The 15,391-nt window shown below is 54.8% G+C and overlaps 1 long non-coding RNA gene across 1 annotated transcript; it reads left to right on the top strand.

Moving 5' to 3' along the window:
* The first annotated feature begins 10,478 nt into the window (after nt 1–10,478).
* On the top strand, nt 10,479–14,243 carry LOC147972127 (uncharacterized). The gene is made up of 3 exons (XR_015602412.1): nt 10,479–11,856; nt 12,638–12,731; nt 13,981–14,243. It is a non-coding gene; the product is annotated as an uncharacterized LOC147972127 (long non-coding RNA).
* The last annotated feature ends 1,148 nt before the right edge of the window (nt 14,244–15,391 follow it).

Genomic DNA, 15,391 nt, shown 5'->3' with positions numbered 1-15,391 from the left:
TGGAATCAACATGCCGTGATAAATTTTTTGTCCCATTTGGGGCAGGTTTGGGTATAAGCTTCTCACAAACCAGAGCTTCTCACAACAAGCCTGATGGTTTCGGTATGGAACGTGCCACATTTGGGGACGAAACTATATCCCTTGCCTCTTATTGCTTTCAAAATATTTCTAGTGTCAACATAGAACAAAAGGAGTGTTGTGTTAAATTTTGGAATTTTTTGGGGTTCGTTTGGACATTTTTATACATTAACTGCGTTTTCTAGGCATTTTATGTGCATAATTCAAATTTGAACTACATGCACATGCTCTAGTGCATATAAATTGGTTGAAAAATCAAATATGTGTCCTTGGGTGCATCCTTAGGTCCCATGCAAGAAACGAGGATGAATTTCAAACACCCTGCCACCGTCACTCGGCCGCAAATATTGAGATACCTGGTTTTTAAATTCTAGTAAATCCAAAATGTGTATGAAATTCATGAAACTTGGCATGCTACCATGGAGCGGCATCAACATGTCGTGGTAAAAAATTTGTCCCATTGGGGGCAGGTTTGGGTACAAGCTTCTCACAAACTAGAGTTTCTCACAACAAGCCTGCTGGTTTCGGTAGGGAACATGCCACCTTTGGGGACGAAATGATATCCATTGCCTCTTATTTCTTTCAAAAAATTTCTAGTGTTAACATAGAACAACAGGAGTGTTGTGTTAAATTTTTGAATTTTTCGGGCTTCGTTTGGACATTTTTATACATTAACTGGGTTTTCTAGGCATTTTATGTGCATGATTCAAATTTGAACTACATGCACATGCTCCAGTGCATATAAATTGGTTGAAAAAAAATCAAATCTGTGTCCTTGGGTGCACGCTTAGGTCCCATGCAAGAAATGGGAATTAATGTCAAACACCCTGCCACCGTCACTCGGCCGCAAACATTGAGATACCTAGTTTTTAAATTCTAGTAAATCTGAAACTCGTCTGAAATTTATGAAACTTGGCATGCTATCATGGAGCGGCATCAACACACCGTGGTAAAAAATTTGTCCCATTCTGGGCAGGTTTGGGTATAAGCTTCTCACAAACCAGAGCTTCTCACAACAAGCCTGATGGTTTCGGTAGGGAACGTGCCACTTTTGGGGACGAAACATTATATGTTGCCTCTTATTGCTTTCAAAAAATTTCTAGTGTCAACGTAGAACAATAGGAGTGCTGTGTTAAATTTTGGAATTTTTCGGGGATCGTTTGGACATTTTTATACATTAATTTGATTTTCTAGGCATTTTATGTGCATAATTCAAATTTGAACTACATGCACATGCTCCAGTGCATATAAATTGGTTGAAAGATAAAATTTGTGTCCTTGGGTGCATGCTTAGGTCCCATGCAAAAAATGGGAATGAATTTCAAACACCCTGCCACTGTCAGTCGGCCGCAAACTTTGAGATACTTTGTTTTTAAATTCTAGGAAATCCAAAACTCGTCTGAAATTCATGAAACTTGGCATGCTATCATGGAGCAGCATCAACATGTCATGGTAAAAAAATTGTCCCATTTGGGGCAGTTTTGGGCATAAGCTTCTCACAACAAGCATGATGGTTTTGGTAGGGAACATGCCACCTATGGGGACGAAACGATTTATGTTGCCTCTTATTGTTTTAAAAAATCTAGTGTCAGCATAGAACAACAGGAGTGTTGTGTTAAATTTTGGAATTTTTCGGGGTTCATTTGGACATTTTTATACATTAACTGGGTTTTCTAGGCATTTTATGTGCATAATTCAAATTTGAACTACATGCACATGCTCCAGTGCATATAAATTAGTTGAAAAAGCACATATGTGTCCTTGGGTGCATGCTTAGGTCCCATGCAAGAAATGGGAATGAATTTGAAACACCAGGGCACTGTTGATTGCCGGTAAAACGTTGAGATACTTTGTTTTTAAATTCTAGTAAATCCAAACTCGTCTGAAATTCATAAAACTTGGCATGCTATCATGGAATGGCACCCGACATACTGTGGTATTTTTCGTGTCCATTTGAGAGAAGGCGCACTCGAATAACAGCCAACAAAGGCATTTTAAAAAAAATAGCTGCCACTTTAATATCTCAAACTTTTGTATATTTCAAACCGTGTGCATTCTGTTAACCATTCACGTGACGCCATGTGTCTTGGTTTTAATGGCTATATGAGGTGTTGTGCGGACAGCTGCTTGACTGAATGGGAGGGGTGCAAGCGGAGTCCGGTGCGCAGGCTGACCAAGAGGCATGCAACCTGTCCTCCAATGCGCAGGATCACCGGTGTCGGTGTTCTGGGAACGGGGGTCCCCACACTTGCCTGCCTGCGGCCCACGGCATGGCTCTGCGAGCGGGCCCATACAACCCATCTTCACCAAGACCAGCAGGACTGCAAGATGGAGGTCACCATGGATCCCAAGACGGCGTCACCACCAGAGCCTTTGGCAGGCGAAGACTGCTTTTATTAGGATAAGTTGTACTAGTTGTCCCCTTTCAAATTTGCCGTTGTTGGCTCCCTTCCCGCTCAATATTTGAGGAGAGGACCAGGGCCTCTATAAATAGGACGAGCCACCACCGTATCTAGGCATCGGATCAAGGGCTGAGCCTCATGCATCGATCCATCCACACACCCACCAGGCACAAGAAAACCTCCCCTCAGGAGGCTGTTCTTCCCCTTGTACTGTTCGTCATCAGCCCAAGAGGCAATCCACCACACCACACTGGAGTAGGGTATTACACCACAACGGTGGCCCGAACCAGTATAAATCTTGTGTCTTTTGTGTTGCGAGTTCGTCGAGTTAGCCCTTGAGATCTTAGAGAAGCTAGGATGTAGATCGGTAGGAGGAGATCTTCGCGCACACCCCAATGTTGGAACCTTGAGGGTTTTGCCGGAACCCGAGATCCGACATTTGGCGTGCCAGGTAGGGGTGTGCCGAAGCTTACCTTCCGTCGCTCTGTGTCCCGTTGCTTCATCGTCTCCATGGCGGACGCTTGCTGCGCTCACGCTGAGCGCCGGGCTGCCCTCGCCGCCCACGTTGCTCAGACGGCTCCCGTCGGCGGGCCACCCCATCGTTCTCCATCGCCTGCCGCCACCGGCCCGGCGGGGAACGAGCAGCAAGCATCCTCGCTGCACCCCTCGGTGCGGCTGGACGGCCGCACCGCCACTCCATAGCTGACCCCGGTCGGTTCGTCATCCCACGCTCGTCGCTCTCCCGTGGACGCGTAGGCCGCTCTATGCATGGCCCGTGAGCTCCTGCGCTACCGCCCCGTCGACGATCTCTACAAGGACTGGCTCGACCACATCGTCGAGCTCGTCAGCGCCGCACGGGGCTCCCCTGCACCGTCCCTCTCGCTGCCTCGCCCTTCGCCAGCCGTGGGCGGCACAGCCCATGAAGCACCTCCACCACCACTGCCCCAAGACGGAGTCTTGGCGCCCAGGCGCACGGCCCCACAGCGCGACCTGCCGCGACCGGCGCCCGCACAAGAAAAAAGAAGCTGCCAAGAAGTCCCTCGGCCATGAGAAAACGCCCCCGTACTCCCTGCGCCACAACGGCAAGACCGCATGCCGCCTGTGGCGGTGATGCGCGGACCCCGTCAAGGACAAGTTCTCCGCCAGCACAGTGTCCCGGTGACCACGGCAGGCTGCCGCACCTTCACCCCTGAGCTGCGTAGCGTCACTTGGCCAGACAAGTTCAAGCCGGATCTGCCTCCTCGCTATGACGGCACTCCCAACCCAGCGGGGTTCCTGCAGCTCTACGAGCTGAGCATCAAGGCGGCCAACAGCGACGAGAAAGTCATGGCGAACTGGTTCCCCATGGCTCTCAAGGATGGTGCCTGCTCCTGGCTCCTGAACCTGCCTCCAGGCTCGATCTCCTCCTGGAACGAGATGTGCGACCGTTTCGTTTCCAACTTCCAGGGCACTCACGACCGCCCACCGGCTGCAGGTGACCTACGTCGCGTCAAGCAACAACCAGGAGAGACCCTCCAGAAGTACATCCAGCGCTTCAACAACGTTTGCCTCAAGATCCCCAAGGTGACGGACGAGGCCATCATCTCCGCGTTCTCCGATGGCGTCCGCGACATCAAGATGAAGGAGGATCTCACCATCCATGAGGAGTTGTGCACGTCTCTGGAGCTGTTCAACCTGGCGACCAAGTGCGCAAGAGCTGAGGAGGGGTGCCTCTCCCTCCTCGAGCTCCCGGCTGAGTACCCGGAGGAGAAGAAAGCCAAGGCGAAGGACGTGAAGTGCAAGGGAGCAGCCGTGCTCGCGGCGAAGCCTGACACAAAGCGCGGCAGGGACCAGCCCGAGTCATCCAAGAGCAGCCGACCGTTCTGCGCCTTCCATAACCTGAATAGCCACAACACCAGCGACTATCAAGAGCTCGGAGCCATTCGAGAAGGACGCTTCGGTCAACGCCCCGAGCGCAACGACCGGGGCTATGGCCAAGGAGGAGGACGTGGTGGCGGATGCTGGGATGACCGTGGCCCGCGCCAGGAGTGGCGCGACCCGGCCTCGCAAGGACCACTGGCAGGATCAGCCTCGCGAGGGCTGCTGGAGAGATCAGCCTCATGAGGATCGTCCTCAGGGCAACGCTGGTCTCCCTCCACTACCGCCACCACCAAGAAGGAATGATGACCACCATCAGGACGAGGGGGCTGGGGGCTTCCAGGAGCCGCGTGCCATCGCCTGCATCTTGGGCGGAGCTCAAGCCCTAGCCTCATAGCGTATCTTCAAACAGTTCGCTCGTGAAGTGAATGCAGTCCTCCCCAAGCTCGAGGACAGGCGCCCGCTCAAATGGTCCAAGTGCGCCATTACGTTCAGCTCGGCAGATCATCTCAAGTGCGCGGCTACCGTCGGCTCCTCCCGATGCTTTGTTCACCAGTCATTAGCAATGTACAAGTTACCAAGACTCTCATCGATGGCAGCGCAAGGCTCAACTTCCTATTCGTTGACATGTTTGACAACCTCCAAGTGACGTATGATTAGCTTCAGCCCACCAAGCCTTTCTCAGGAGTGACCGACGGCTCCAACACCCTGATCAGGCAGGTCCGCGTCCCCGTCACCTTCGGACAGCACGACAACTACCGCACCGAGCTCATCAACTTCGACATTGCCCACATCTGTCTTTCATACAATGCTATCCTCGGGTATCCAGCCCTGGCCAAGTTCATGGACATGATGCACCACGGTTACAACGTCCTCAAGATGCCAGGAAGCGGCGGGATCATCACAGTCCCCTGTGAAGAAAGAGATGCAGTGTGCTCCCTCGAGCGTGCCTTCCAAGCAGCGTCAATCGAAGACCCCGGCAACAATGCAGCTCGGTACCCTCCTGAGATCGTCCCCAAGAAGAAGAAGCAGCTACTTTGTGCCGGACCTCGGGAGGACAACACCGCAAGTGGCACCTCGGCAGGATCAGCGCCCGCACCTGGGGCGCCTCCCTCTGTCGCATAGGAAGGCGCGCCCAGCGCCCTCCTCGGGTAGGGCTCGGGGGCTCTCTTCTGGAGGGCCTCAGCCTTGCCAACGTCACGAGGGAGGCACTCGGGCACCACACAGAGGCGTGTTTCGCGGCACGTCTCCCTCAGGAGGACACTGGGCAAGGAGCGCCCAGCGCTCAGGAGTTCATCACCAAGGTGTCTCAAGAGCTTCATGAAGCAAGAGCAATACGCGGCGACCGCCACCCATCTGGTGCTGCTCCCCACCCAGGCGAGGGTGGTGAGCTGCGCGTCTGCATCGACATACGAGGGCTCAACCAAGCCGCATCTCAGGTGCGCTTCTGGCCTTCGTGTGTTGGGCGCTGCGAAGGCCCACCACACAGCTACGTTCCTATGCCGTTCGGCCTACCGAGCATGGTTCCGGCCTTCCAGCACAACTTGCGGAGCGTCATGGCGGGTCAGGAGGCCACGCACCACGCAGTCCTGGCGGAAATGGCGACGGTCCTCAAGGAACCGCCTGGACCCCCAGAGCCTCCCGAGGCTCAGGGCCCCGGTGGCTCGTGAGGAGCGACCCCTTCGCCGCGTACCTTCAGCTACCTCAACACCCCTTCATCAACAGAACTAGGTGACATTTTCCAAGTTCATTTAGTTGGGAGCGCCCGGGGGGGTGCATTATTCCCAGGCCGCGTGGGTCCGTCCCTATGGCATGTATCTCTTATTTTTTATGTCTTTAGCATACCTTGCTGGAGGCGCCCCTCGGGCTGCATCATCCCCAAGCCGCTCGGGCCGGACCCAGTGGCGCGCATCATTCATGCATTCACCTGAGCTAGTTTGCCTTCCATGCTTAATCTATTTATGATTATCACCTGCTTGATTGTCACCCACCGCGGGAGCCGCGCGCCTGTCGTCTTTCTTCAGGACCCTTCGCGTGAGAGGGTTAGGCACGGCATTTGTGCTCGGGCCCATCCCTGCAACGTCGATAAATCCAACGGTTGAGCTCTGTCTGGCGGGCCGGCCCCGTTCACGTCACCTCCTGGGGCCGTTGGTGCTTGGATTTCTCACGCGATAACCTTAGGATATTCGTTCAGCGCAGGTTGACTGACCACCTCGCAGGACCAACAAAGTGAACAAGAATCAAGACCAGGCACAACCCGCCTTGAGGTAGGGCCTCGTGAGTCTTGCGCTGGCTCGCGAGTGCCCAGACACACCTCATCTAGCCCAGTCATGCAAGCCACGTGTCAGGGCGGGGTTGTACACGCCCCGGGGGCTCTCCGCGGTAGGGAGTCCCGTCCCACGTACCAGTGGAAGCACCATGCTCCACGCTGGCAGTCGACACTGCCGAGGAGCGGCTATGCTCGTGCAAGTGCGGAAGTGCCATGGTCCGTCCTGGTGTTAAACGACTGAGTGCGACCTAACGGCCGTATCAACCTCAGGGATCCTCCGGGCTCGGTGTCTGGCATCAATGCAACGCCTCCCCTCGGGAGAGCCACGCGAGAGGGCTGCGCTCGGGTCACGCCCAAGCGTACGCCACCCCGCCAGGTCCCTCGGACCCGGTCATCGCATGCCCCTCCCGAGCCTCGGCGAGGGCAAAGGTATGAAGGGTGTTTGAATGTCAAGGGGGACTCCTGAGCATCGCGACTCAGGAGCCTAACTGGTCACGTAGCCCCTCACTCCTTGGGTCTGTCCTGGTCTTCAGTCGGTCCAACGGCGGTTGAGGTATGCGCGGGGTCGAACCCTGCCGACGTAGAACACTAATCCTATCCTCGCGTCTCCTTCCTATAAGCTGTTTGCGCGTCAAGTGGGACTCCTAAGCATCGTGAGTCAAGAGCCTAACTGGTCATGTAGCCCCTCACTCCTTGGTTCCATCCTAGTCTCTGGTCGGCCCAACGACGATTGAGGTATGCACGGGGCCGGGCTCTACCGACGTACATCATAAAGCAAATAGGAAGAAAATCGCAAAATCTCAAAACAAATATTACAAGACATATTGTTCTCTCAAACGTCAAGCACAAGTTTAAACGCCTCCTCGAGGCACGCTACATGCTGGAGGAGTTTCAATAGGAAAGGAGTCGCAAGCCAGTGATCCCTCGATACCGCCGGCACCTGCAAGAGGTGCCCCCTCCTGGGTGGCGTCGCCTTCACCTACACCACGGTCGAAGGCGTGGGGGCGAAGGCGTCGAACTTCTCCGGCAGGGCTTCCACCTGACCTTTCACGATTGCGGCGGCGGCTGAGCATTGTTCATCAGCCATGGGCTCCAGCAGCTCGTCAAGGCGGGCGCAGGATCGCGAAGATGGAGGTGGCTGAAGACGCGCGTCAGCGCGGCTGAAGAAAGGGCGCGAGCCTCTGCCTCTGTCATGGGGCCGATGCCATGCACGACTTCCTCAAGCACCTCAGCCAAGTAGGGAAGCAACTGGGCGGGGCCGTCCTCATTGGTGGCCAAGGGCTTCTCCAAGCCCTTCTCATAGAGTAACTTCAGGGCCTCGCGAAACCTCTTCTCAAGAAGCATGAATGCCACGCGGTCCTAGGCCAGGACCTTCGCATTGGTGTCTAGATCGACCCCCTTCGCCTCAACCTTCCGTTCCGGCTCCTCCAGCCAGCTGCGTTCAGTGGCATGCGCCTTCGCCAACTCCCCCAGCTCGGTGTTGCGGTCCTTGATGGCGTCCTCCCGGGCCATCATCTCCTCCTCCTTTGCCTGGCGGCCGCGAGCTTCTTCTACGCGCTCATCACGCAGACTCTTCAGCTCTCCCTCCAGCGCCCGGCAGCAACCGTGGGCGGCTTCGGCGTCCTTCAGCGCCGCCTCGCGATCGACCGCAGCTTGAGCGACAGCCCACTTCTCCTTCTCGGAGGTCGTCGCGGGCTGGCTCAGCACCGCTCAGACTGCTGCTTCAGACTGAAGCCAGCCGGAGACCAGCTCCAAGCACCCGGCTACCAGGCGCGGATCCGCGCCCACGAGATCTTCTCGCAGCTGAGTCATCTCTGAAAGGGCACGCTCCAAGACAGCAGAGGGGGTAGAAGAACCTGGGAGTAATGGCGCAGCAGGAAGAAGAGGCGTCGTCGTCACCATGGCCTGGGAGGGAGGAAGCTCCCGAGCCACTCGGACCTCAGCACCCGAGCCGGGCACGGGCACCTCCTGAGTCATCAGCGCTTCGGGGTCTGACTCCTCCCGAGGATGCTCCACCCAGCCTCGCGAGGATGATCGGGCTGGAGAAGCATGAGCATCGTCCCCACCTTTGCTCGTGGAGAGGGGCATGATCACAGGAGGCGACCCGGACTCAAGCAGCACCACCTCGCTCTCCCTTCTCCTCTTTGCCGCAGGCGTCGGCCTGGTTACACAACAAGGAAAAAGAGTCGGAAACAAGCATCAACAGCAAGAACAAGGCGAGACGGGGACACTTACTGATCCGCCGCGACATAGTTCCTCCTCTTCGGGAGCTTGAAGCCGGAAAGCTTCGCAGCCTGAGACACGGGCGCGCCAGCTCCGGAAGTAGAAGCAGGGGCGGCAGCTGGGCCGGAAGCGGCTCCAGGCGGTGTCGAAGCAGAAGCAGCGTCCCGGGAGATCATCGTCGATCGGTCCCTCATCGGGATGACGTACGGCCCTCCCTTCTTCGGGCGGGTGTCAGACTCGTCGTCGTCAGGAAGGGTGCGGAGGATGTCAGCTTTGCTCAAGGGGGAGGTCTCCCCCATCCCTTCAGGGGTCTACTCCGAGTCTTCCTCCTCCTCCTCTTCCTCCCCGCGGGACTTACCAGAAGACAATTCCACCGGTGTCAGCATCACAGGGGCCCCGGCGGGCGCCGGCGGCACCAGTCCATGCCCGTCAAAGGTCGGCCTGGAGGCCACGACCAGCGCCCCGTCCTTGCGGTGGAACAAGGGAGTGAAGACGTTCGGCGGGTACTCCTGGTCGTCCCCGACCAGGATGCGGAGAGCCACAGCCAGCTCATCACCGGACAAGGCTTTCAGGCTCAGGCGAACCTTGTCCTCTTCGTTCCCAAGCTCCCACAAGGGGCGCGTACGCACCTGGAGTGGGGCTACGCGCAGCGTCAGGAATTCCCTCAGGAGCATGGCCCCTGTCACCTTCGCCACCTTCGCGTTGTCCGGCTTCAGGTTGGCGTTCATCTGCTCTAGCACCGACATCGCCCGCTCGTCAGTGAGCTTCGCACGACAACACCCCTTGTCGGACTGGGGCATCTCCGTCGGCAGCATCAAGCGTGGGTGGACGCACTTGGCGTCCATCATGGCCCACTTGCTCTGGAAGCCGTCGCCTTCTTCCCAGTCTTCGAGATTGAGTTGGCCTTGCCGGCCGTGATGAAATTGGCACACCCGGAGGTATGGCCCTCGTTGATGCGGAGGAAGAAGAAGTGGCGTAGCAGAGCCACGGACGGTATCACACCGAGGTACGCCTCGCAGTAATAGGCAGAGATCGACAAGAGAAGGATAGAGTTGGGATGAAGATGCAGCGTGTAACGCCCCGAGACCGACGCGCCAGGTGTCCTCCAGTTATTCGTTGTTGTTACCTTGTCTTTTGCTTGCGTGTCGCATCTTGCCATGTCATCATCCGCATTGCATCTTCATGTTTTCAAAACTTGCATCTGTCCCAGTCTCCCGCTCTTTCCGTTGTTCGTTCTGAGCCCAGACACACTTGCACGTGCCCGCGGCATGTCCGAAATATTATTTTTATAAGTTGCCAGAAAAAGTTCTTGGAATTGGTTGAAGGTTGGCATGCGGTGTTGTTTTAGTGTAGATAGGCCGCCTGCCAAGTTTTATCGCATTCGGAGTCCGTTTGACGCCCCAACGTTTAACTATAGTGGCTTTATAGTCGGTCTAACGTCGGACGTTTTCGGTCTCTGGAAACAGTCGTCGGGCCTCTCTCTCTTCTCTTCTCTCAGCCCAAGGCTTTCTGCACAGCCCACTACCACTCACCTACAGGCCTACCTGACCCCTCCTTACATCTCTGCATAGTCCCCCTCGCGCGCGTCCGAAAGTTGTCCCGAACCCGAACCGCTCAGTCATCACCGTTGCATTCAGATCATCTCCTAACATCCGTAAAATATCACCGTTTTCTTATTTGGACTTCCTAACCTAATTTTCTTGAACCGCCCGATTTCGATCGGAGGGTCCGAATCTATCCTAAACTTCCCCTCTTTCCTTATATAAAACTCCCTAGTCTAAATCTGGACAAAACCCTAACTTCTAGGGGCTTGTCCCATCCTTACTCCTTGCCGCCGCCACACTAAAATCACACATCGGGATCCTCCCCGATCCCCTTCTCCTTGGTCTCCTCCTCCATCCAATCGAACCAACCAAGCCACGCCGCTCTAATCCTGCAGGAGCCCGAGCTCCCCTCATCCCCGAGCTCCACTCGACCCCCCTGCTGCTGTGCTTCGTCCCGCTCACCGACCCTGCCTCGTCGCCGGAAACCAGCGCCGTTCAACCTCGACTTGCGGTCTCCTCTACTTCACTTCGAGAACCCCAGCGCCAGTCACCAAGCCAAGTCGCCGGAGCACCAGGACCCTCCCGCACCTCTTGATCTCGTTCAGATCGAGGCCACCGCCGCTCCTCCCGTGCGCCGTCCCGCTTGTCCCAGCGGAGCCCCGTCCTCCCCGCGCTTGTCTCGTGCGTCCGGCAAGCAGCAGCAGCGACCAGGCCACAGGTCCAGCGCCATGCCCCGCATCCTTCCCTCGTTCTTCCTCCTCCCTCGGTATTCACCTCTCTCTCTCAGGGCTCTCTCTCTCTGCCTTTGACAGGAACTGCCATGGTTTGAGCTCGGCCTCGAGGTCCCGTCGCTGTCGTCTGCAGCTGTTGCTCCGCCACCTTGCCCGCTGGTAGCCGGCACCCCTCGCCGGAGCAGGACGACTTCATCTATGGCGACGCCCTCGCCTCGTCTCGTTCCAGTGGAACCAAACGCCCAGCTCCGCTCGCCGCCGTCCGCCAAGTTTCTGCGCCGCGCCAAGTTCGGCCGCCCCGTCCTCGCCTTGCCGGAGATGCTCCTTCTTCGCCAAGTCCCGCTGCCACCGAGCCTCTGTATCACGCCTCGTTCCAGGGAGGGACGCCCTCGCGCCCGCAACGGCGCACCATCGCCCAGATCAGCCACCCATTGCCGGAGTTCCTCGCTGGACCTCTGCAGTCGCCGGCCTCCCTGCTTCTGCTGCTTCCTACATCCCCCTCTGCTGCGACGAGCACCGCCGCGCCAAGTTCAACTCTGCCTCGCGCCGGCGTTAACCCAGCCGAGCGCCTCCTGTGTTGACCCACGACCCCTGCGCTCTGCTGACCCTATCGACTCGCCAAGACCGGCTTCTGCCGCCTGTTCCTCTGCCTCGAGCGAGGCAGGTTCATCCGCATCGATCCCGCGCGGTCAACGCCCCCAACCGCAAGGCCCAGCGGCAGGCCTTCTCCGCTTCAGGCCGTGAGGCCCAATGTGAGTAGCCCAGATCCATCTAATTCGGCCCCTATTCTAGATCCGGCCCGTTTCGTGTGTTTTCTCCATAGAACGTTTTTCCTATTTTCCAGAGAGTGCAGTTTTGTAGTTTAGCCCCCAAACTTCATGCATATAATAACTTAATAACCGTGCATCGGTTTAAAATGTTTTATATATGAAAAGTGCTTGAAATTATGTGTAGATTAATAATATCCAACTTTCATCCATGCTTGAACTGTTTAAACTGCTGTTTGCATTAATTTGCTCATATGCCATGCTAAAATGCTTTAATTCATAACTTAATAACCGTAGCTTGATTTTAAATAATCTTTATATGTAAATGGGGTAGAAAAATGCCTAGTTTAACATGGTGCATTTTTCTTGCATGTTTAACAACTATAAAATATGCTTTAGGGCAGAACAGTACCAAATCTAATATATGCTCATAAGGATTTTCCGGAATGGTTGTTTGTTGTCTCCGGCCTCATTTAAACTTGCCTAGTTAGGTAGTTTTTCTATGCTTCACCTCTTGCCATAGTAACCAACATTTAATATTGTTGGGTGCATAACCGAGAGAGAACTAAATAATTGACATGGTGTTTCGTCAATATGCTACGGAGTTGCATATTGAGCTCCACTTAATTTCTAGGATTGCTTGTGCATTTTGCCATGCCATGCCTCATTAAACCGGACATGCATCATACTTGTTTCTGCATCATGCCATGCTTATGTGATGATTGTTTACTATGTTGTTTGCTTCTTTCCGGTGTTGCTTCTTCAGGTTAGTTCCGATAACGTCACGTTTGTGAGGATCCGTTCGACTACGTCCGTTTGTCTTCTTCATGAACTCGTTCTTCTTCCATGCGGGACCTCAGGCAAGATGAACATACCCACGAAATCACTTCTATCTTTGCTTCCTAGTTATTCGTTCTATCGCTATGTCACGCTACCTACCACTTGTTATATCATGCCTCCCATATTGCTATGTCAAGCCTCTAACCCACCTTTCCTAGCAAACCGTTGTTTGTCTATGTTACCGCTTTTGCTCAGCCCCTCTTATAGCATTGCTAGTTGCAGGTGAAGATGAAGTTTGTTCCATGTTTGGAACATGGATATGTTGGAATATCACAATATCTCTTATTTAATTAATGCATCTATATACTTGGTAAAGGGTGGAAGGCTCGGCCTTATGCTTGGTGTTTTGTTCCACTCTTGTCGCCCTAGTTTCCGTCATACCAGTGTTATGTTCCTTGATTTTGCGTTCCTTACGCGGTTGGGTGTTATGGGGACCCCTTGACAGTTCGCTTTGAATAAAACTCCTCCAGCAAGGCCCAACCTTAGTTTTACATTTGCCTAACAACCTATTACCCTTCCCTTGGGTCGGCCAACCCGAGGGTCATCTTTATTTTAACCCCCCCCCCCCCGCACGCCCCCTGGGCCAGTGCTTCTCTAAGTGTTGGTCCAAACTAGAGTCCTTTGTAGCACCACCTCAAGGAAACTTGAGGGTTGGTTTTAGTTGTACGGAGTGCTGATCCGGTGTTGCCCTGAGAACGAGATATGTGTAGCTCCTATCGGGATGTCAGCGCATCGGGCGGTCTTGCTTGTCTTGTTTTAGCATTGTCGAAATGTCTTGTAACCAGGATTCCGAGGCTGATCGGGTCATCCGGGAGAAGGAATATCCTTCGTTGATCGTGAGAGCTTGTGATGGGCTAAGTTGGGACACCCCTGCAGGGTTTGAACTTTCGAAAGCCGTGCCCGCGATTATGGGTAGATGGGAATTTGTTAATGTCCGATTGTAGAGAACTTGACACTTAACTTAATTAAAATGCATCAGCCGCGTGTGTAGCCGTGATGGTCTCTTTCCGGTGGAATCCGGGAAGTGAAGACGGTTCTTGTGTTATGCTTGAACGTAAGTAGCTTCAGGATCACTTCTTGATCACTTATAGCTTCTCGATCGTGCATTGCTTCTCTTCTCGCTCTCATTTGCGTAAGTTAGCCACCATATATGCTAATGCTTGTTGCAGCTCCACCTCACTACCCTTTCCTACCCATAAGCTTAAATAGTCTTGATCTCGCGGGTGTGAGATTGCTGAGTCCTTGTGACTCACAGATACTTCCAAACAGTTGCAGGTGTCGATGATACCAGTGCAGATGACGCAACTGAGCTCAAGTGGTAGCTCGATGAAGATCGTGTTCGTTGTGTTGTTTCATTTCCTGTTGATCAGTAGTGGAGCCCAGTTGGGACGATTGGGGATCTAGCATTTGGGGTTGTCTTCTTTTATTTTGGTTCTGTGGTCTCACCTTGATTGTATTCTGGATGATGTATGTTTAACTTGTATTTGTGTGAAGTGGCGATTGTAAGCCAACTCTTTATCCCTTTCTGTTCAGTACATGCGATTGTGTGAAGATCACCCCTCTTGCGACAAACCTACCATGCGGCTATGCCTCTAAGTCATGCCCCGACACGTGGGAGATATAGCCGCATTGTGGGTGTTACACAGCGCCTGCAGTCCGTAGTGGTTCAGGACCTCGAAGAAGAAGTCAGAAAAGGGGGGAACTAGCCCCGCGATGATGCTGCTCGTAAAGAAGGGGAAGAAGGTGCTTCCTTAGGGCTCCGGCACGTCGGAGTCGGCCCGGAGCCCGGTCTTCCCCTTCTCGTTGCTCTCCCCCGCCGTCAGCAAGCGTGTGGTGGTGAGGTTCTTCTCCGAGACATTAGGCGCGTCGAGGGCTGGCTCGTACCAAGCCGGCGACGAGGCGGGCTTGACCCTCCGGGGTGCCATTAGTCGCTGATGCGGGAAAGGATGGGAGTAGATCTGGAGATTTCGGAAGCAGGGAGCAAGAAAGGGGATCTGAGCAAGGCGAAAGGAAGCCATGAAGGCAAGTGTTGTCTACGCCAGCCTTTTGACAGTCGGGCAGTTGCCGAGGCAGCATGGGGAAGCGGAGATGCCCACATCCAATCAACTGCCACGCGTCGACCAAGACCGCAGGCTATTGGGGCACGCGGCGCTCCGCACTTGACCTTCGGTTTCGCCTCGAAGCCAAGCCCGAGCGCGCCTTGGGCCTGGGGGCTACTGTCGGTTTTCTGGGAATGGGGTCCCCACACTTGCCTGCTTGCGACCCACGGCGTGGCTCTGCGAGTGGGCCCGTATGGCCCATCTTCACCAACAAGCATCCAAGACCCTTGCGAGGGGCCAAGCCTCGCGAGGCGAATGACACAAGACCTCCTCGGGAGCGCCCTCACCAGGCTGGCTCGCGAGGGGCAAAGGGTTCAAGGCAAGGCAAACCTCGCAAGGTTCCAATGACGTGAGCCATGACAACCAAGGCCAGGTGGGTGCCAGGCGGACGCCAGCGCGCATAGTGTCCTTGTTTCCTCTTTGGTGCTAAGGAGGCAAGCGCAGACGAAGAGTACCGAGGCGTTAAGCAAAGGTTTCCATATCAGTGCAATGAGACCAAGGGTGGCAGGACTACAAGACGGAGGTCACCGTGGAGCCCAAGACGGCATCACCACCAGAGCCTTTGGCAGGCGAAGACTGCT

The sequence above is a fragment of the Triticum urartu genome, chromosome 5A, assembly GCF_056163025.1.
Source record: "Triticum urartu cultivar PI428250 chromosome 5A, HENAU_Tu73, whole genome shotgun sequence".
Classification (NCBI taxonomy): Eukaryota; Viridiplantae; Streptophyta; class Magnoliopsida; order Poales; family Poaceae; genus Triticum; species Triticum urartu.
Note: the sequence above shows the minus strand (reverse complement) of the source record. Positions and strands in the feature narration are given on the sequence as shown.